We start from the raw sequence: 21486 nt of genomic DNA on the forward strand, positions 1-21486 counted from the left end.
GTTATTTCAGTTTCCAGAAGGAATGAAAGGACAGATTCTGAAACCCATATGATTTTAATCTCAGGCAAGTTACATGAATAGATTATTTAAAGGCGGGGTGATTGCTATGAGCTTTGATAGGCTCCCTGAGAACAAGCCATTTCAGATTAACCTCATTTCCTTTCCTGAAATGGTTGTTGGCAGCTCAGGAAAATGTGGTCGATGTAGAAAATGTCAATATCAGAGAAGCATTAAGCACTTGACAAAACCACGATAAAATGTGGACGAGCAGGACGAATAAGGGTAGAGATGGATGGGTTGGTGTACGACTGAATCAGTTCGTTAATTTGGCTTATTAGTGACATGTCACAGGACCCAGGCCTGGGCATTGTCCCTCATTTTTAATGATATGAATGAAAACATAAATCACATACTTATTAAAATTTTGGAAGCTGTCCAGAATATCAGAATCCAAAGTTATCTCAAGTTGAACCAAAGCACTAACTAAAAAGATGGAGATGAAAAAATTATTCAGTTCCCTTAAGTCAGGTTTTAATTTCTATTTTCAGTGCCAAGTGGTTTTTTTCTTCTAAAAACAGTCAAGGCTAGAAATTTAAAGCTATTTTGTAAATTTAGTAAATCATTTCCAAATTATTCAGGTAGGGATGCATTGCTCACTGTACAAATAACTGTACATAACAGGAAACAATGTTCTTTTGAAAAGGCCGGTTTAGTCCTAAATCTCTTCTAATTCAGTGCATTTCAATTTTCAGTAATTCATAAAAACTAAAAGAACCCTGTATTTTATTTTATTTCATTTTATTTTATTTTATTTTATTTTTGGTTGATTTTAGAGAGAGGAAGGGGGGGAGAGAGAGAGAGAGAGAGAAAGAGAGAAACATCGATTTGCTGTTCCATGTATTTATGCATCCATTGGTTGATTCTTATATGTGCCCTGACTGGGGATCCAACCTCTAACTCTGGTGTATAGGGACTGCGAATTAACCAACTGAGCTGCCTGGCCAGGGTCTGTATTTTTTTTTTTTAATTCTTCCAGAAGAGATCCTTTAAACAAAACTTTTGTGCTAAACCACTATTTCCCAAATGGATAATTCATAGAACACTATTCCGTGGGGCTTAATAGGTATGGCATGAAGCAAGTTTAACAGGCCAATAGATTGGAAAACCCTAGGTGAAACTTGGCTGACAGATTCCGTTTCTGCAGGGTTTCTCAAAGCCTTCGAGTGTGGTTCAATATGCTTATGTAAAAGGAGAGCTCTGGGAGAAGCTACAACAGGGGTCCTATCTACAGCTCCCGGGCCAGATCAGGCTCAGTGCCTGCTTTTGTTGGAACACAACCACAGCCATGTGCTTACATATTGTCCTTGGCTGTAAGGGCAGAGCTGAGTAGTGCAGTAGAGACCATGTAAACTCTCAAGCCTCAGATACTTACTTTTATCCAGCCCCTCACAGAAGTTTGCCAACCCCTGGTCTATAGCGTGTAGTATTTTTGAAATTTATCTGAACTCATAATAATTTCTGGAGCAAACTCATCAACATCTCTTAGCACCATGGGGCACTAGGAAAACAATTCTCTAAAGATATTAGTCTTCTAAAGAAGTCACTCAAGGAAGGTTCTGTGTGGCTCATACAAATCACTGTGTCCTATGTGTATCCTCTTATATTTAATTTTTCTGTAGCTTAGGTCCATTTAAACCTGGTGGTTTGATTAATTGCAAGGTTAATTTTGACATTAAATCATTGAGACATTAGCTTATTTTTTTAATTCTTGAGTTGCTTAATTATTTAATGTGGCAACTGTATTTAAAAGTCACTTTTAAACAGTATTTTATAATTATCAAGGGGCAAATATATATCAAGGGCAACATTTCAGAGACCAGGTTGCACAGTTATCAACAGGAAAGGACCTGGCATCTGTAAGGGGGGGTTCGGGTTCACGGGGAGCTCAGGGTGGCCTGACGGCACACTGTGGCAGCAGAGAAGCCGACGGCTGGTGGGCGCTACTAACGGAACAAGGCAGGTGAAATGGCACAGGCGACTCACTTCAACGGTAGGATTGGAATAACCCAGAATCACTGCCTCTTCCATTGGTGTGTCATGCTCGGTTCAGGATGTCACTTCAGCAGATGTGGACACGTTAGAGCTCAGGACAGAAATGCCAGGTGGGAGAAAGAAACTGAAACCATGAAAAACAGCAGGAAAGGCTAGGGATCTTTGGCCAGCAGAAAACGTTCTAATATGATGTCTGCCCCCTAATATTCGAAGAAGGGAGAAGATATAGTAAAAACATCAGGTGAAACATTTTTGACTGTTAGAGATATCCCAAAATGAAACAGACTGCCACTACAAGTAATGAGGGTCCCATCACTAGGGATATTCAAGCAGAGGCAGGTGAATATTTGGCTACATTTTGGACAGACGGCTTAGGTGTTATGTAAAGGCCCCTTCCAGCTATTCAGGTTTTAGGCCTAGCACAGTGAGAAGCTTATAGTTTACCCTCACTGAATGCCTGTTGTCTAAAGGAAATAATCCTGAGAGTCTAGGATTCATTCTTCTTTATGTATGTCAGCATATTTTACCAATGTAAAATTACAAAATTAAATGGTCAACGGGTCTTCCCACTTTATCTTTCAGAGTCCCTATATGTGAGTATTTAGCAAATCTACATCAAATAGGGCTATTTTAAAATTTTTTATTGAAGTATAACACTCATACATAAAAGCACATAAATTAAATGCAATTCAATGAATTTTTAAAAGTGAACACACCCATGTAAACAGCGCCCATACTAAGAACTAAAGCACGACCAACCTACTTCAGACAGAACTTGCTCTTCTGCCCACTTCCTCCCCTGAAAGATAATCATTAACTTTACTTCTAAAACCATAAATTAGTTTTATCTGGTTTTGAACTCTAAATAATGGAATCATACGGTATGTTGAGTCTATTGGTTTCTTTTTTGTCTTTTTTTTTTCCTGACCACTTCAAACATATTCTGGAATCAAGAAAATAGTGTAATAAATACCCACCTTTAATGATTACCAACTCATGGTCAATCTTGCTTCATCCAGGTGCCTACCCACTTTATCCCTGGAGTGCTCTGAAGCACATTCTGGGCATCCTACCTTTTCATTCATAAATACTTCTGCATGTATTGCTAAATCTCTAAACAATAAAAATTTTAATTTTTTTATTGATTTTAGGTAGAGAAATAGAGAGAAAGAGAATGAGAGAAACATTGATGTGAGAGAGAAGCATCAATCGGTTGCCTCCCTATGCCCCCTGACTAGGGATCGAACCCGCAAACTGAGTATGTGCCCTGACTGGGAATTGAACCCGGCCACCCTTTGCTATATGGGATGCCACTCCAGTCAACTGAGCCACACCGGCCAAGGTGAAGGTTTCTTCTTATAAACAGAACCACAATACCATTATTCTACCTGAAATAATATAACTATAACATTTTGTATAAATAAAATAAAAATAATTCCTTAATATCACTTAAAATCTAGTCAGTGTTCAAATTCCCCTGATTGTCTCTTATTTTTTCACAGTTCATTTGTTTTAATCAGGATTGAAATTAAGTCCTTACTATGCTGTTGGTTCATATGTCTCCTAGGTCTCTTCCAACCTGTGAGTCCCTTTTTTGTCTCTCCTCTCCCCACTCGGGGAACTTGTTTGCTGAAGAAACTGAGTCACTTGTTTTATGGAGTTTCCCACAGCAGCTATTTTGCCGTGCCATCTCTGTGGTGTCCTTGACACATTCACCTGACTTTTCTATTTCACCCCAAGTGGGTGCACTGGAATTCAATTTGATTCTGACACTACCAGGAGTGAGTGCGGACACCACCGGTTAAGGGCGAAGGCCCTGGCAAGACTGCCCTCGCTTCAGACACCATCTCCAGCTCTCGGGGGGCCATGCATACTTCCGACCACTTGGTCATAAATTGTAAGTTCCCATGGGCCCCTCAAGTTCAATAATTCACTAGAATGACTCACAGAACTCAATGTACTTACAGCAAGTACAGTTACAAGGCACACAACTGAGAAAGAGCCACATAGAAGAGATACATAGGGCAGAAAGGGCCTTGGACTGAGCATTTCCACAATCCCCCACCCAGTGGAATCAGAGTGTCGCCCTCCTGGCACAGCAGTATTTCACCGACCAGAAGCCCCTTCTGAGCCTCGGGGTCCATAGTTTTTACTGGAGTTTCATTAAGAAGACATGACTGATAAAATCATTGACCACATGCTTGAACTCAACCTTCCACCCCCTTTATCTCCCTGAGGTTGGGCTGGCTCTAAGTTCCAACCCTCTAGCCACACAGTTGGTCACCGGAAGCTATCTAGGGACCTGTCATGAGTCACCTTGTTAGCATAACAAAAACACTCCTCTCACTAAAGAAATTCCAAGAGTTTTTGAAGCTCTGTGACAGGAATCGGTAACAAACCCTAGACATTTTTTTTATTACACCACACTCTGTCTCCTATAAATTCATAGTTAAATCTAGACTTTACGCTGGATCAGATTTCAGGTTTGAATTTTTGGCAAGAATACCATATAGGTGGTGTCTCCTGTTCCCATCACTAGGCACACATAAATGGCTGGTGGCTGAAGTGGAACATTTTTAGAAACTACAGCAAGTAGTTCTGTCAGCTGAGGTGCCAGAGGTACCCATCATATCCTCTATGGATGGTGCATGTATCCACCATGGCTTCTTACCGTCTCAGCCTAATTTCCCTTTCCTAGCAAGCTCTTGCTGCTGTTCACTTCCAAATTGTGTAGCAGGAATCATTATCTTTGAGTTCAGGCAGGAAAAAGAGCTCATCACGAAAGAAGATGCTTTGCACAGTACAGCTGGAGCACTTGGTGAACAGGCACTAACTTGGGGGGTCATGTAAAGAGGGGAATTCTCCCAGCGAGCCCCTCCAAATCCAAATCTCCTGGCTGTCCACCTCTGCCCCACTCCCTTCTTTGCTCCCTCCTCTCTCAACGGAGGGCGTAGTTTGGGAAGGAGAGATCCAGAGCTGGACTAGTCACACCCCCATCTCCCGGGTTGTCCTCTGGGAAGCTGGAGCAAACCAGTTCTTGATTCTCCAGTGTCACTGCTCAGCCTGGGGCATGGGTGGAGGGTATTGTGGCACAGTGAGCCAGTGCCATCTGGATCACAGGGTTCAAAAGTCTATCCTTGACATTTGAGCAGGTCCATTACATTAGTGATGTGACTGTGCTGTGAGTAGGAAGGGATGATCACTATGAACCATCTCTAGGTGTTTGGAGAAGCTGAACAAGAGTAAAAGTCTGGGATGTCACTGACCATGTTGGGACACGTCAACAGAGAGTACCACTCTTATAGGAGCCGTCTATACTCTTCCAATCTCGTCGCCCATCCCCAGTGTCCCCTAAAATTCTCAGTCAAGCCTCTCTCTCTCTCTCTCTCTCTCTCTCTCTCACACACACACACACACATACACACAAGCATACTATTCTAAAATACTCAGCTTCCCAGACTCCCTTGCAGCCCATGATGCCATGTGACCCAACTTGAGCTTCTCTCTCCTTCCTGAATAAAGTGTCAGGAGGAGGTGGCCTTAGCCGGTCAGTCTGCCCTCTTGTTCTTACCTAGTAGTGCAGCAACAATCCCATGACCATGAGAATAGAAGCCACACACCAAGACAGTGACACAACAGACAAAGGAAGCCAGCCCTTGGTACCACTTTGATCACATTTGGCAACAGCCAATGGGTTGCCTACCTACAGACTTCTGGTTAGAAAAGGAAAATGAATCCCTTGGTTGTCACAGCTGAATATAGTTCTAACTGACGTTCCTCTGACATAATGATTTTCACTAACACACACATTGGCATATGCCCTTTGCTGGCACTGATAGGTGCCCTCAGGAACTCTTCTGTGACAGTTGCTACTGTTTTTATTGCACTATATAGATGGTCTCTCTGCAGTCTTGCCGCCTCCCATCCATTCTCCATTCTGCAGTCAGAATGGCCTTTTTAACATTCAAATTTGATTACACCACCGTCCTGCTTAAGACTCTCCAGAGGCTCCGTGGACCATCCCCCGGGAGTGAGGACGGTGCTGTGAAGCGGCTGCCCTGTCGGGGATTATCTTTCCAACCCCCTGCACCAGGTGGGACTCTGCGCCCACTTGGAGGCCGAGGTGATTGAGACGCACCGGTGCCCCCGCCACCTCCCCTTTCACCTCCGCTGTCCGCAGAAAGGAGGCCCTGGAGGAGGCAGAGAACCACTGCCTGCAGCCAAGCTGCCACCGCCAGAAGCACTGCATCGGGCTAAGATGGGGCCAGAAATAAACTGCAGTGCGCCAAGCCGCTGAAGCCTCAAGGGCTATTTATTACAGCAGCGGACATTGCCCTAACTGATACACTTTCCATTGACTGGGATAAAATCAAATCCTTAGTGTGCTCTCCACGCTCTAACACTAGCCTATGCTCTGTTCTCTCTTCATGCAGCGATACTGGACAAATATATGTCAGTCCCTTGCCCCCATAGATGCCTTGGATGTCACTGTTCAAAGGGGCCTTCCCTACGCGGGAAGCCTCCCTATTAGGACTCCTCTCTGTGCTTCCCATTTATATTAAGCACTGCACTTGTCGATATTTGTGCTCGACATAGCTCCAAGAAAACCGAGCTGTTCCATCTGCTTCACAACTATTGACTAGTACAGTGCCAGAGAGGTAGTAGGCGATCAAGGGATAGCTGTTGAATGCACGAATGAATAAACCGATAGTGTTAGAATAGCTTCAGTATCCCTGTTGAGGGACACTCATGGGAAATGTCACTCGTGTTGCAGAAATTTCTAGTAATTTTTAAAACGCTATTATGTTCCTCTTGTGTGATCATCTTTCTCTCTTTGCTCCTGCCACTAGGAAACTCACAGGCAGAATTACAGTCCCCCTTTGAGGATCCCGTAAGGCCTGGCTAAGTGCGTGACCTTCCATGTGCTCTCTTGATGTAGCTCCCTCGTTCAGCCCTCCGGCTCGCATCATCCTGAGTTTCCTCTGATTTAGCTGCAAGTTCGGAAAGGACTGTGGACTCCTCAGAGGTCTGTACAGAGTGGCACATCAAATGTTTTCATCCTTAAAGAGAGGGCTGGCCTGTAATCTATCCATGCTCATACTAACTTGGGAATCATGAAAATTGATCTCTTTCTTTATTTTTGCATGTAAATATTGAATCTTCCCTGATACAACTTAACACAAAGCTGCTTGCACTGGATTTACATCACTTATGGTAAAGGTCACCATGACAGAAGGCAGATGTTAAAAAAATTCTTCCCCATAATCATAAAATTTAAAGCTGACAGAGCTAAAAAGAGGTTTAGGGGTCATATAGTCTAATTCCCTCACATAATAAATGAGAAAAGCTAACAGCCAGATAGGTAAAATGACCCTCCGAGGCCACACACACAGTTCCTGCTGGAGCTGGGCCCCAGCTCGGTGAGTTGATCCTAAACCAGTGCTCTTTTCACTGCAGCCCCGGCCCTTCGGTTACTTTAAACCTGATGTGGGGGGATGAATAATGGCCCACAGATAGCCACGTCCGAACCCCTGTGGCCTGTAAATGTACCTTACATGCAAAAGCGACTCTGCAGATGTGACTAAGGACCTCAAGGTGGGGCGGTTGTCCTTGGCGGTCAATGACCTAGGTGGGCACTAAGTGCAGTCACAGTGCTCTGATGAGAGGGAGGCAGAGGGAGCTTTGGTCACAGGGCAGGAGAAGGCACGAGATGGCAGAAGCAGAGATGGCAGTGACGTGGCCGCAAGCCAGGCAGCCAATCTTAGAGCCTGGAAGAGGCCAGGACCGGATTCCATCCTGGAGGTTGCAGGGCCAGCGCAGCCCTGCTGATAGCTTGATTTTAGCTCAGTGACAGGGATGTGGGACTTCTGTCCTGCACTGAGAGAGAATAAACACCGCTAATTTGTGGCAATATGTTACAGTGTGGATAGGAGACTTATACAAGTGGTTGGCCAACTGTGGCTGGGGACCAAATCTGCCCATTGCCTGTTTTTGTGAATAAAGTTTTATTGGAACAGAGCCTTTTCTGTCCCTTGAGGAGATATCTACAGCTGCATTCTCACTGCACTAGCAGAGTTGAGCTTTGGTCACAGAGTTGAGTTTGACAGAGACCATGTGGCCCTTTACAGAGACCGTTTGCTGGCCCTGCCTTAAATATGAATTAATTCCACATTTTCTCATATTTTCATTGCCCTTTTGGATTAGAAATAACATATGTTCATTATGCAAAGTTAAAACATCACAAAACCATATTACCTAGAAAGTAAATGCCCCTGACAACCAGCATCCCGAGTTTGGGCATGTGCCCCATGTGCTCTTTTCCTCTGCACACTTGGTGAACTCTACACAGGCGCTGGTCCATCAGCGCTCATCAAGGCTTTAGATAGTCAGACATTGCAAAGGACTGAGCACTTCAGAAAGATGCTACGGCTGTGACCCATTCTAATCCGTGAGCCCAGGACAAAGAGAACAGCGTGAAGCTGACAGGTTCCAAAGGTCCGAGCTGGAGAGTCTGCTGTGGAGTCCAGCTGGGAGCTTGTGAAGCCGTGCCATTCGGAGGGCCCAGGCCAGGTCTCCTCCTTTCCTGCCTGGCTACCCTTAGCCTCTCTGTGCATCAATTTCCTCATTTGTAAAAATGAGACACATAGAGCAAGGTTATTAAGTAACAAACACAAAAGGTAATAATAATGTGAAGCACTCTGCATGGTGCCTGGCACACAGTCAGGCTACATAAAAGTGGTTTCCGTAATTTTTAATAAATATTGCAATGTCTGGGTTTAAAATATCTGAGGAAAATGATATGTTAAAAATAACTGCACAAAAATTTCAAAGTTTACTTTTGCTAAGTATAAAATGGTTATTGTAGATCATTTGAATCTGAGTGAAATCATTTAAAAAATTAAGATTACCTGTTTATCTCACCACAGTAAAATTACTATGTTTACTATTTTGTCATATTTCCTTCCAGTCTTTTTTCTGTGCCCACATATCTGGGCTCATTTTTAACAAAAGTTGAATCCTATTAAAAGTATGTGTGTGCCTTATTTTGTTGGTTTTTTTTCATTAAAACAATTCTTCCAATGCATTAAATATTTTGGGAAAAGTTTTAATACCCACTCATGTGTTTTCCATGGGTATGTTTCAAGTATTTTAATTCCATAAATATGTCTCAGGGAACTATTACATGTCAGACACTCTGGCTGATGTTGAAAGGGTGAAAGAGGAATTAGGTATTTTCCCTGCCCTCAAAGAGCTTATAATTTTATCAAAAAAGAGTAAGAAATAAAGCACATTTTTAATCCATAATACAAGGTAGACTCAGATAAGCATGATTTTAAATACTAAGGATGCACACAAAATAATGACTGTAAACAGTAATTGAAAAATAATTTTAATAAATAAATAAAAATAACCTCATTCCTCTGTCCCTATCCTACCCTTCCCTGTGTTCCTCCCTACTCTACAGGGGTCACCTTTGACATCTAATTTTTAGGCTTATGCTAATTTTGCCTTACTGTTCCCTGTAACTCATTCAGAACAGCCCACTTAGGTACATCTTCAGGCACATCTTCAGTCCATACTGAGGAATGACTAGATCAACCTCATCACACGATACTTAATGAACCTGTTGAAAATTGTATTAAAAGTGAAATTTTGATGGAGACTTTCATTATGTCTCCTCATAAAAAGGTATTCAAAGTAAATAATAATAAATAGTAATAATAATGCAATGGGCTCAGGAATAAGTACGAAGTGGAGTTTTTCTCCCCTTTCTTTGAAATTTCTGTTACCTATTTCTGCAATCAGATTTTTTTTAAAGTCACCATTATTTGAGGGGTAACAGAACTAGCAAGAACATTTTTTGCCAAGAAAGGCAAATGCACCCCCACCCTCCAACCAGTGAGCACTCTCTGGGAGGTATTTTGGAAAATGCATCAAGTCCTTTTAAAGAGAAAAGAAACGAGGAGATTGCCATGTCTGTCTCACCTTAGATAATAAAAGCTGGATCGGCATCAGAAATTGGAAACAAATTCTAGGAAACCTCTCTGAAGTTTCCACGAGGTGATCCAATTAAGATATGACTGGCAGCCATGAAAAGCTTTGGTACTGCCAAACCACAGAGAAATTTTAGATGTGAAACATAAGAAATATCTTGCTGGATAACCAAATATTTTTTAAAGGAGCCATATAGTAGAGACTTAAACTTCCAAGACATCGTTGACTATTTTTCTTGCCCTCCAGCCAAAGATAACCTAAGACAAGGGAAAACACTGGCTATCCCACGAAAGCCAGACAAGTAAACAGAAATTTGCAATGAATCTTTCTTAGCCTCAGCAAAAGCCAGGCCTAAAAATCCATCTTCAGCACATTAGAATGGAATCTCTTAGGTCAACTAACAAGACCTCCCCCCCAAATGAGAGGTGCTGACACTGAACCACTCTGGAATCCCCTGCTCCATGTGCCTCCATCTGCTGTCGTAAAGTACCAGATATTCTGGGCATCCCTGAAAGCTGCCAGCTCCCTCTGACTCCAGAGAAGAACAGCCCCACCAAATAACAACAGGCCCCATATATGGTGAAACCATCGTGGAGGGGTTCTCTAGTCAGCCTATCCTCAATGACAGGTAATAGTACTGATGAAGTCCAGGAGAAGGAGACATCAAACTCACTTGACAAGTCTCCTGCTAAGCAAGCACATTAGCCTTATATGAGAAGTGTTTAAAAATCAGACTTCTCAGAATGACTATCATCAATAAAAAAACAAACAACAAGTGCTGGCGAGGATGTGGAGAAAAGGGAACCCTTGTGCGCTGTTGGTAGGAATGCAGGTTGGTGCAGCCGCTATGGAAAACAGTGTGGAGGTTTCTCAGAAACATTAAAAATTGAACTGCTTATGATTCCAGTTCTTGGAATAGATCTGAAGAAACCCAAAACACTAATTTGAAAGAATATATGCACCCCTATGTTCATTACAGCATTATTTACAATCACCAAGAAATGGAAACAACCCAAGTGCCCATCAATAGATGAGTAGATAAAAAAGCTGAGGGACATATGTACAATGGAATATTTAAGAGGCCGTAAAAAAGAAAAAAATCTTACCATTTGCAACAGCATGGATGGACCTAGAGGGTATTATGCTAAGTGAAATAAGTCAGGCAGAGAAAGGCAAATACCATATGATTTCATTTATATGTGGAATCTAAAGAACAATATAAATGACCTAAACAAAACAGAAATAGACTCATAGACACAGCGAACAGACTGATGGTTGCCAGAGGGGTGAGGGTTGGGGAACTGGGTGAAAAAGGTGAAGGAATTGAAAAGTACAACAATATTGTAATAGCTATGTATGGTGCTAGCTGGGTACTGGAAATATCAGGAGGAACACTTTGTAAAGTATGTGATTATCTAACCACTATGCTGTACTCCTGAAAATAATACAAAATAATATTGAAGGTCAACTGTGATTTTTTTAAAAGTACATACATATCCTTTAAAAAACTCAGACTGCTCCTGACTCCCTGTTATTCTTGAATGCTCATATTGAGGACCAAGATAAGCAGGATAACCTGGGAACCTAGGAAAATTCCACCAAAACAGGCCACTCACGTGGATGTATAATATATCTCCCCACTCCTCTTAAAATACATTATTTTAAATATTATTTCAGTTGGATTCTTAAACTTGCCCCATCAGTTAGGACATTTTGAGATCATGAAGAATTTGTTGAGGGCCTCCTGAGAAGAATTAAATTCTTTCTGGAATGAGATTGAGATATCAATCAACCAAGCAATACTATGTAGAGCCTACTATGAGCACAACCTTGTACTATTCACCATATTTATAGGAAAGTGGGGGAAATAATTTCTATCCTCAATTTAGGTTTATGGGGAAAACAGAACAAACCCAAATGATACCATAACATTTGTTGCAATCAACAGTGTTCATTGTTGACCCAACATCCATCAAGACTGCCATTTCCAGACTGCTAGTAGACATTGATTATGGCCAAGTATAAACTTTCCAATATATTCCCATGACTTCAAGGAGACCAGCCCAAGCATCAGCCTCAGGGAAGGGACCTGGTGGGTCTAATTCAGTAATAGCAGTCCTATGTCCCTTTCTTGGCCAATGAGATGGCTAAGTTATGTCTGTTGAGTGGCTTCTGAGAAAGATTCCCTTGCTTTAAAAAAAAAAAAAAGACACACAAGAAGAAATCTCTCAGAGATTTTCCTTTCTTGATGTGATACCTGGACCAATAGCAGCCCTCTTACAACCATGAGATACAACCATGAATATGAAAACTTCACACCTGAGTACAAAGCTGACGTGCTGAAAATGGCAGAAAGAAAGGTTGAAAGAACCTTGAGGAAACCATCGGCCTGCTGATGTAACCCACACCAGAACTATGCTACCTCCTGACGTCTCCTAACATGAGATAAAATTTTTCTTAAAGAATATGCCTTCTAAAGTTGAATTTTTTACTACATGCAGCTGAAAGCCTTTTGGGTAATACAGGTATATAAACAAAAATGTTTATTTAAAGTACTGGCAAAGTGTACTGTCAGCTGACGCAATAGAATAAGAATTTTGGAAAGATCGTTTTGGCCATAAAGGAGCAGCATAGACAGAGATGTGCAACTCAGCTCCAACACTCCAAGTGTCTTCTGGAGCGCTGTAAGAAATTCCTCTTCCTGTTTTTAGTTCCAGGTCATCAGATCAGTTAGGTCAAGCATCTTATCTACAAAGGTGTGTCTTTGGAGAAAGAAATTTTAGAACAAATAAACTCAGAAACATTTCCATTTGCACCAGTTAGCAGAATGTATAAGTAAAGGAAGTAGATGAGCAGCTTCTTAAGGTGCATCTAATAAAATGGAACCCAGTAAATGAATTTTAACTGGCGTTCTATGTTTTAATTATTTTCCTTTTTTAAAGCATAATTTATATACATGCAGTAAGTCCAGATCTTAGGTGTACCATTCAGTGCTTTGAAAAAGGCTTATCAAGACATAGAACATTTTTGTCACCCCCAGAATGTTCCCTCACGCTCCTTCCCAGTCAATCTCCCCAGCCCATGAAGCAACCACTGACCTGGTTTCTATAATAGTAGGTTAAGCTTGCCTGTTCTAGCCAGGCCGGTGTGGCTCAGCAGTTGAGCATCAACCTAGGATCCAGGAGATGGTGGTTTGATTCCCGGTCAGGGCATATACCTGGGTTGCGGGCTCGATCCCCAGTGGGGGGTGTGCAGGGGGCAGCCGCTCAATGACTCTCTCATCATTGATGTTTCTCTCTCTCTCCCCCTCTCTCTCTTCTTTCCTCTCTCTGAAATCAGTAAAGATATATATTTTTTAATCGCCTGTTCTAGATTTTCACATAAGTGAAATCATACAGCATATTTCTTTTCTGTGTCCGACTTCTTGCACTCAGCAGGCTGCTTTGGAGATTCACTCGTGCTGTTGTGTGTAGCCATAGTTCGCGCTTTAGGAGTGCTCCACTGCGCGGCTATATCACCATTTGGTCACCCATCCTCCTATTGGTGGCGACCTGGGAGCTTCCTAGTGGTGGCTATTATGAATAGAACTTACGGGCTTTGTTGTATAAGGCATTTTTTTGTGAATGCATATTTTTATTTCTCTTGAACAAATACCTGAGTGGAATTGCTGGGTCATACATAAGAAATGACAAATTACCTTCCCGCCATCAACATGTGAGAATCCCGGTTCTCCATCTTCTCTCCAATAGTCGGTGTTGTGGACCTTTTCATTTCAGCCAATCTAGTGGCTGTGTAATACTTTTTAAATTATGGTTTTATTTTGCATTTCCTTATTGATTAATGATATCGAACACATTTCTGTGTGATTTTTGGCCATTTGCATATCTTCTTTCTTTAAATGGCTGTTTGTGTCTTTTGTCCATTTTTTTTTTTAATTGGGTTGGTTGTCTTTTTAGTTTTGAGATATGGGAGTTCTTTACATATTCTTGATACAAGTCCTTTGTCATATGTGTGTTTTGAATATTTTTTCCCCAGTCTATAACAGGCTTTGCTATGAAAAAGATGAAAGACACTTTGAGGTGGTAAGGATGTGGGTGAGGGGTGGAGAGAGCAAATGACCTCTGTGTGGAGGACAATTAAGAGCTTTTCTTGCTTACAATAAGGATCCTGAACCAGAATGGAGACTGCTATGGACTAGATTGTGCTGGCCCCCTCAACATTTATATGTTAAAGCCCATACCCCCCAGTGGTACTTGGAGATAGGGCCTTTAAAAAATAACAAGGTTTAGATGAGCTCCTGAGGGTAGAACACTCATAATGGGATTAGCTTCTTTATAAGAAGAGTTTGCTTCCTCTCTGCCCTGGGAGCACATAGTGAGAAGACACTGTCTGCAAGCCCAGAAGACAGCCCTCACCAGGGAGCCGAATCAACCAGCACCTTTATCTTAGACTTCCCGCCTTCAGAACTGTAAGAAATACATTCCTGTTGCTTAAGGCACACAATCCACGGTATTTTGTTATTGCAGCCCGAGCTGACTAGCACAGAGATCTTGGCCATAAGGGGAAAATTACCATGGGCCTTAAAGTTGACAATTTATTTTGATTCAAGGGGCCATTAAAACTTACAAATGGCAGATTGATTGCATGCACATATTGCCATCCCCTTCCTAAACCCTACTTAAATGACAGTAAAGGAAAATATTAAACTCATAAATGCTAAGAGAATGGGAGAGGAGATATGTCAATCAACTTTTTTAAGGTAGAAAGCAGATGGGGGGTGGGTAACTGAACTATACAGAGCAAAGGAAGTTGAAACCAAGAGGACACCAGGGAGAAACAAGCCATTTGTCATGCTGAGCCCAGAAAGAATCAGAAACTGGAAGCAGCAGCTTCCAGTTTGTTAGACATGTGGGGCCAAAACAGGAGCAGTGCAGCCACAGATCCCGCTCCTACAACCACAGGAGAGCAGCACTGTGAGACAGGAACGTAATGCAAGCATGGGTGTGATTTCAAGGTTTCCAGTAGCCACATTAAGAGAAGTTAAAGTTCATTTTAATAATACATTTTACTTGACCCAATATACTATCATTTCAACATGTAATCAATGGCTTTAAAAGTTTGTAATAAGATATTTTACTTCTTTTTCATAATGTCTTTGAGATCCAGCATTTGTTTTTACATTCACAGCACACCACGGTTCTGACCGGCCACATTTCAAGTGCTCAGTGGCCACACGTGGTGACGCGTGATGGTTCCAGACAACATGCGTACAGAGAATCACAACCAAGAAGGTCCTGAACTCGAAGACACAGGCAGGGGAAGGGGCCTGGGGTCCAGAGCTGAGCCAGAAAGAGGGCTTTTGAATAAAAGCCAGCATTCCAGCTCCCTCTCACCCAAAACCCAGAATACAAGCAATTCATCTCCTCCCTCTGGCCCCTAGTTCACAGGATTTAGTCTTTCTTAAGACCTTGGAAAAAGCAAATGCAATTTAGAGGGCAAAATAAAAACTTCAGAAATCACAAACTTCAGAGAACTAGTAGAATATCTTCCACCCATAAAACAATACCAGGATACTCTAAGAATAAATGACAAAGACATTCTGAAAATTAGAAAAATGTAAGTAAAAATGTCAATAGAGGGTTGGATGAAAAAGACAAAGTAATCCCTCATATAAGGATAAAGCTAAAGAGAGGAACAATGCAGGAGAAAAGATACAGAATCTGAGGGCCCATCCACCACAGAAAGGATTTTAAGAACAAAAGAATAGAAAAGACACTAACAGGAAATTCTATGAGAAAAATTCCCATAAGGGATTGTTCTTTTTGTTATAAGCTTTATAAGCCATTTGACTTTCGAAAGTATGAGCATATATTACTTTGATAAAAAATTTTAAACTATTTAAAAAATAAAAATCATTATAGAAAAGAAAAAAAGCAATTAAGTTTTGCTTAGGTGTCTGAGGATGGAGTGACAGAATGAAGAACTGTTATTGATGAACACATGTCTGTTGCTAGTACCCTATAGATGGTAAATAATCAGAAGCAACAAAACCATCAGAGAAATGCCTCCTTCTCCCCCACCCCACACCTGGTTTTATGGTGCTGTTTTAATGCAATCACAGCAAAAATTCTCTGGGCTTCTAAATTGCAGAAAATCTTGTTTGGACTTCAAGGCACTTTGTTTAAATTCAGAATCTGTAGTCTAGACATTACTTTGGCGCTTGGCATCAGCATCCCAGCGAAATGAAAGTCGAATGAAAGGAAGGGTGGGAAATGCTTCAGAAGAGTCCCCTGGAGGAGCCTCAGCAGAGCAATTTCACACCTTGACAGGAAGGCCTGTCCCCGGTGCTGACTGGGTCAAGGCTACCAAGAGTGAGAAGGACAATGCGGCAGCAAAGTTCCTGGGTGTTCAAGCAGCTTCATGATGGCGGGAGCCTGGGGAGGGAGAAGGGGACAGAGAGTCCACAGTACCTTCAATGGATCCCTGTCTTCAAGAACCAGCCACAGAGAACATAGGAGAAGGCTGTCCGAGTACAGATGCCCTACTCTGCCCTACATTTTGAAAGGACCCCAACCCTTGCCCTGCCCGCATTAATTACCATGCAAACCAACCAAAATTAGGGAAAATTGGGGCCCATGTGAGTGCTTCTTAATTAGAATTACTGTGGAACTTTTTCCAAGTAAAAGATGTCTGGGATTCACCCTTAAATGTACTGAATTAACATCAACAAATTAGAGACCAGAGACATATTTTTTCTTTTTTTAAATCATTTTTTATTTTTCAATTACAGTTGATATACAATATTATACTAGTTTCAGGTGTATGCACCCGTGATTAGACATTACACAAGTTACTAAGTGATCATCCCATCTGATCCCATAAATCTCGTACCCATCTGACACCATGCATTGTTTTTAGACTATTACTGACTATATTCCCTGTGCTGTACTTTACATCCCCATGACTATTCTGTAACAACTAATTTGTACTTCTTAATCCCTTCACCTTTTTCACCCTCCCCCCAACCCCCTCCCATCTGGCAACCGTCAAAATGTTCACTATATCTATATGAGTCTGATTCTGTCCTGCTTGTTCATTTATTTTGTTTTTTAGATTCAATTGTTGATAGATATATATTTATTGCCATTTTATTATTCATATTTTTTCTTATTATTCTTAAAGAAGACTCTTTAACATTTCATATAATACTGTTTCCGTGGTGATGAACTCCTTTATTTTTCTTTTCTGGGAAACTCTTAATCTGACCTTCACTTCTAAATGATAGCTTTGCTGGATAGAGTGATCTTGGTTGTAGATCCTTGTTTTTCATCACTTTGAATATTTCTTGCCACTCCCTTCTGGCCTGAAAAGTTTCTGTTGAGAAATAAGCTGACAGTCTTACGGGAGCTCCCTTGTAGGTAACTAATTGCTTTTCTCTTGCCGCTTTTAAGATTCTCTCTTTGTCTTTAACCTTTGAAATTTTAATTATGATGTGTCTTGGTGTGGACCTCTTTGGGTTCATCTTGTTTGGGACTCTCTGTGTGTCCTGGACTTGTATGACTATTTTTTTCATCAGGTTAAGAAAGTTTTCTGTCATTATTTTTTCAAATAGGCGTGGCTCAGTGGTTGAGAGTCGACCTAGGATCCAGGCAATCAGCGTTCGATTCCCAGTCAGGGCACATGCCGGGTTGTGGGCTCTATCAATGACTTTCTCATCATTGATGTTTCTATCTCTCTCTCTCCCTCTCCTTCCCTCTCTCTGAAATCAATAAAGATATATTTTTAAAAAATAAAATAAAATAAAAACAAATAGGCTTTCAATTTCTTTTTCTCTCTCTTCTCCTTCCAGCACCTACATGATGTGACTGTTAGTATGCTTGAAGTTGTCACAGAGGCTCCTTACACTCTCTTCATGTTTGTTGGATTCTTTTTTCTTTTCACTCTTCTAATTGGGTAGGTTTTGCTTCCTTATCTTCCAAATCTCTGATTTGATTCTCAGCTTCATCTGCTGTTGATTCCCTGCAAATTATTCTTCATTTCAGTTAGTGTAGCCTTCATTTCCGACTGTTTTTTTTAATGGTTTCTATGTCTTTTTTTATGCTGTTGAAGTTCTGACTAAGTTCTTGAGCACCCTTATAACCAGTGTTTTGAACTCTACCATCTAGTAGATTACTTGTCTCCATTTTGTTTAGTTTTTTTTCTGAAGTTTTGTTGTGTTCTTTTATTTGGGACATGTTTCTTTGTCTCCTCATTTTTGCAGCCTCCCTGTGCTTGTTGCTACCATTAGGTAGAGCTGCTACTTATTCCAGGCTTGGTAGATTGGCTGTGTGTAATAGGTGTCCTGTAGAGCCCAGTGGTGCAGCCTCCCCAGTCACCCAAGCTGGGTACTCCAGGTGTGCCTTTGTGTGGGTTGTGTGCACTGTCCTGCTGTAGTTGAGCCTCGATTGCTGTTGGCATCACTGAGAGGGATTGACCCCCAGGTATCACTTGTGGAGGTGGTAGGGTTGTAATCTGTCATAGTCTGAAGCTGCCTACCAGGTTCACTAGCTCTAGGGACTCCCAGGAGGTGCAAGGTCAGTCACCACCTGTGCCCTCTATGAGGCCACTAGGCACCAGCTACAGAGTGATCTTTAGGTGGCTGCTACTTGTGCTGAGCTTGGAGGTGCCCAAGAGAGACCAAGATGTGAACCAAGTCTGGCTTCCACTACTGCTAGTCCTGGGGAAGAGTTACAGGGTACACAGAGGCCAGATGCTGCTTGTTTAAGAGATTTTAGGGAAACCTGAAGCATTAGGCAAAAGAGGCCTTTTATATGGAAAAGTCACTAGAAATGGCTTGGGCAGGCCAGTAATTTGGGTGGAGTGGGACCTCAGAGAATCACCAGGGCAGGACAAACAGTGTGAGCCAGTTTGATGGAGACAGATGTGGTGCTTACCTGCTCGCTCTGTGAGGGGCCAGGGGGAGGGGGGCCAGGGAGGGAACAATGGCCTCTGCCAGCACTTTTGTCTAAAAGAAAGCTGCCCCTCCAGCTGTTGCCCTGATGCCCACGATTCAGTCCCCCTACCCCCCTAGCTGTATATCCCTGATTTGTTTCAAGCTGCTACCCCAGCACTGGAGCTCAGAGAGGGTGAATCTGAGTAAGTTTGTGCATGGGCCCTTTAAGAGGAATGTCTGGAGCTCCAGCAGCCCTCTGTCTCACTCAGCCACAATCCTTACTGGTTTTTATGCCAGAAGTTACAGGACTTCTCTTCCTGGCTTTGGAACTCTGGTCTGAGATGCCTGGTGTGGGTCTGGAACCTTTTGCTCCTCAGGGGTATCTCTGCAGCTGCAGCAAAAGCATCCTTCTCAATTTTTGTATGCTACACCCGAGTGTGGGAGCAGCTCATTCCATGTCTCCATCCCTTCTACCAGTCTCTATGTGGCTGCTGCTTCTTTAATTTTCTAGCTGTAGAACTTCCATTCAGCCAGATTTCAGGCAGTTCTCAATGATGGTTGTTCTGCAGCTTAGCCGTAATTTTGATGTGGTTGTGGGAGGATGTGAGCACCGGGTTTACCTACGCCACCATCTTGCCCAGAAGCCATCAAGACATTTTTATTTGCCTCTGCATTTTTTAAAGAGTTTTGAAGGTGATTCTGATGTAGTCCTCTAGTTAAGAACCTTTGATCAGTGGTTCTCAAACTTGTGTGCAGTTTAAAATCTCCTGGGTAGTATTGTAAAAGTGAAAATTCCTAGGTCTTGCACCTTCTAATTTGTGAGGTCTGCAATGAGGCCCAGGAATCAGTATTTTGACTGATTCCCCACTGAATGGATGCAGGCTGTCCTGAAAATTCACTGTGGAAAAAAACCAGCTTCAAGCCCAGGAGCTTCCATTTATGTCAAACCACCATCTCCATGGGATCCCTATGGTGTAAAACCACCTTACTTTATGGGCTGGAAGAATTCTACATGGGAGTCTGGATCCAAATATCCAGATACTTCCAAAGCAAATATCCAGATACTTCAATTGCATCTACATTCTTGAGTTTAAAAAAATAGAAACCGTTTGGGAATAAGGTGTACTTTGAATTTAACTTTCAACCCAGGAACTTTATCCCATACATTTCTTGTTGAATGACCTTGAGCATGTACTGCTAGGAGAGGAAGTATTTATTCTATCCATTTATTTAAACCATCTCTGCTAAAAAAATAAAATAAAATAATAGGCTCATCATACACTTGGGACCTGCATGTTGTGATGGTGGGTGGTATGGCCATATGTGTGAGTATCCACGCATGTTATGCAAATGCTCTTACATACAGCACTCAGGAATTGGAGTTGAGCCAATGGCAAATATTAATGAGACATTTGATTAAGATCAAGCCCTGCCCACTCATTTGAAGTGTGTGTTAACAAAGCATCAAGAAAAGGGATCTGAGTGCCAGTTCTCCAGGAACATGTGGGGGGCAGACCCAGTCTGTGTGTGTGCTGCCCAGGAGGCAAATATGCACATTTCCAGCTGCTGGGAACCAGATGAGAGAGTGGCCCGTGTCACACTACTGCAGTGGGAGAGCGAATGGGCCTCTTGAAGAAAACATTTCAGATAAGATCTACAGACCAGAGCAATGCTCTGGACAAGTTCAAAGGCTTATGGAGAGAATGCAGCTCCCTCCAAAGGCAAGTGCTGGCCTTTGCTTCCCTGGGGGCACTCTCATTGAGGCCGACAGCTCTGAGTGGAGAACCAAGACTGAGAGGAATTATAAAAATGACCAGAATGAGGCTGTCCACTGGTCTCCAAACAAGACAAAGCTGCCTGTGTCTAGAAACTCTGACTGCCCTATTGGCTCTAGGAAGCACGGTGCACCACGGGCGTTCAAACTGGGGCCCTTAATTAACTTTCCTGAATCTACAGTGTTCTGAGTGTGAACAGCAGGCAAGGGTGCACGAAGCAAAGTTCATCCCTAGAACATCCCTGGACCCGAGTTATACTCAGGAATGCCGTAGGCACTAAACGTAATTCAAGTCCATCTTTGGCATGGACTATTAATGACAGAGACACCACCTCCATTTTCTGAGCAATAACTATGGGCCAGCCACTAAGTACTTTATGTGTATATACTTCATTTAACTTAACAGCAATCCTGGTATCTTCTCCTTTTTCTGATGATGAAACTGAGGGTCAGAGAGGTTTAGTTACCTGTCCAAGGCCACACAACAAAGAATCAGAATTCAAGTCAGCCTCATACATGCACTCATGGTTTTCACCCCGATTCTATCCACATGAAAGATGATCTACTGTTTTTCAGTTGAGCTATTTTTTGAAGAAAAGAATAAAGATGAAAAGGGTTAGGATCAATCTGAGGGAAATCTGGGAGGAGTTTAAAACCTAAAAAAATACAATGAAAGAACTCTTGATAATGGGTAAGGAGAGAGAATGATGGAGGAAATTTGACATGCACTGTC

This window comes from Miniopterus natalensis, chromosome 12, assembly GCF_054644295.1.
Source record: "Miniopterus natalensis isolate mMinNat1 chromosome 12, mMinNat1.hap1, whole genome shotgun sequence".
NCBI lineage: Eukaryota > Metazoa > Chordata > Mammalia > Chiroptera > Miniopteridae > Miniopterus > Miniopterus natalensis.